This window comes from Cyprinodon variegatus, unplaced genomic scaffold, assembly GCF_000732505.1.
Source record: "Cyprinodon variegatus isolate N-32 unplaced genomic scaffold, C_variegatus-1.0 Scaffold851, whole genome shotgun sequence".
NCBI classification, from domain to species: domain Eukaryota; kingdom Metazoa; phylum Chordata; class Actinopteri; order Cyprinodontiformes; family Cyprinodontidae; genus Cyprinodon; species Cyprinodon variegatus.
In genome coordinates this window covers 196925-198842 of record NW_015151304.1, presented here as the reverse complement: position 1 = coordinate 198842, position 1918 = coordinate 196925, and the positions used below count along the sequence as shown (strand labels likewise).

At 39.7% G+C, this 1918-nt stretch overlaps 1 protein-coding gene across 1 annotated transcript in view; it reads left to right on the top strand.

Annotated features, from left to right (window-relative positions):
- The first annotated feature begins 147 nt into the window (after window positions 1-147).
- blvra (biliverdin reductase A) overlaps window positions 148-1918 on the top strand; it is a 12541-nt gene continuing 10770 nt past the window's right edge. The window contains exon 1 of the mRNA XM_015397306.1: window positions 148-300. The gene's annotated coding sequence lies outside the window, so the exon portion shown is untranslated. The remainder of the gene's footprint in view (window positions 301-1918) is intronic.

Genomic DNA, 1918 nt, shown 5'->3' with positions numbered 1-1918 from the left:
ATTTATTTATTTATTTATTTATTTATTTAATTTTGGCTGAAATGGATCTCCATAGAATTGGCTCTCCATATGATTGAACCTAACAGGCCACCATACAATAACATCACGTGTTCCCGAAGCCTAGAGGAGTTTCTGTCGTATCTGCAGCCGGCATGCTGGCAAGGGGCGCACCCTTAAAGATAACCCCGCCCACACATGTTGAGCCTCCTTATCTAACAGCAACAACCGGCATTTCAGACAAATTCAACCGACGCTTCAGTGAGACTGCAGGGCTGCTGCCATCACTGGACCACTGAGCAGGTAGGAGAGGAGGAGGAGGAGGAGGAGAGGAGAGGAGGAGAAAGGAGGAGAAAGGAGCTGAAAGGAGGAGAAAGGAGGAGAAAGGAGCTGCGGGGTTACTCTGCAGATGAAAGCTTGGGGCGGCTTTTATTCTTTCTATTTTGTTTCTTTTTTTCTGCTGTGATGTTGATTGAAGCCCAGAGATGAAAGGAGGCTGTTAACAGGAGGTGACGTCACCAAACTTTATTGACAATAACAATGTGAACATACAGCCTTAAATAACAGTAGAGAGGAAGGTCATCCTGAAACAGAGCGTTAAATAATCTGTTCATGAAAATCATGTTAATGGCTTTCATTCATAATATTATTAATATTATTATTATTATTATTATTATTATTATTATTATTATTATTATTATTATTATTATTATTATTATTATTATTATTTTATTATTATTATTATTATTATTATGAATAAAAGCTGCTAATTTCCACCATCTTTCAGAGTTTGGTTCCTTCAGATGGAAACATCTGGAAAGAAAGAATAATTGATTCCAGGTAGAGAAAGTTTATTATGATGCTGATCATAAAATGTTTTCTATCCTTCAGAAATAAATGAGTTAAAGATTTTTAACAGAAAATAAATGTTTGAACTTTAATCAGGGATGAATAATGTTAATTAATTAATGAATAATGCTCTAATGTTTTCACACGGATGGAAACTTTCTGTTTTCTCCTTTAACAGATAAATATTTGGAATAATTAGAAATAAAAGACAGTTTATGATCATCCCTCCATAAAAGGCCAAAAACAGCTGATCATGTTTGCTTGTTTTGTTCATTAAAATGTCAGATAATATTATATTAGTTTAAATATTGTTTGTGGTGTTCATTATTTTATCTCAGAAACTGAATCCATTTAATCTGGACTTTTTAACCTGAATTGTTTAACTTTAGTTGGTTTTAGAGAAGCTAATTGTCTTTTGTTTCGGGACAGAAGGAATTAGCCTCTTTGCTAATTCTTCTTTATAAAAAACTGCTGCTGAGGAGCTTGAATCTTCATTTATCTTTAATAGGAGGAAAGTTGATCCTGTTGGTCTCATAGTCTCAGTATGGTTGGTCTTACTGGGATGCAGGGAGCACTGGGAGCACACCAGTTAAACTGCAGTGGCGGCATCAGAAGGGGAGACGGTTAAAGCAGTTTTCCTCTAATGGCGCCACAGCGGGGCGGCTTGGCATCAGATCTACGGTCTTCCGTTGGTGGTGGATCAGTTTGGCACCAAGAGGCAAACCTCAGTGTGGAAACCAGACAGTAAGATGGACTGGAGCCGTTAGGAAGACTGGAAGACCTGCAGGGAAACCAGTTCTAAGGTTTACAGCGAATCCTGCCAAGTCAGTGACTGGATGCAGTCTGGAGAGTTTCTCTGGTTCAGGTCCCTCCCCCCCCGCAGCAGAGAAACATGTCGGCTGAAGGCGTAAAGGTTTCAGTTATCAGTGAAGCGCAGACACAGGCTGACATCACAGGCTGACATCACAGGCTGACATCACAGGCTGACATCACAGGCTGACATCACAGACCTTCTGACGGAGCAGCCTGATGGTTTTAGGGATGACGTCCACCTGTCCTGCAGCAGGTGGGG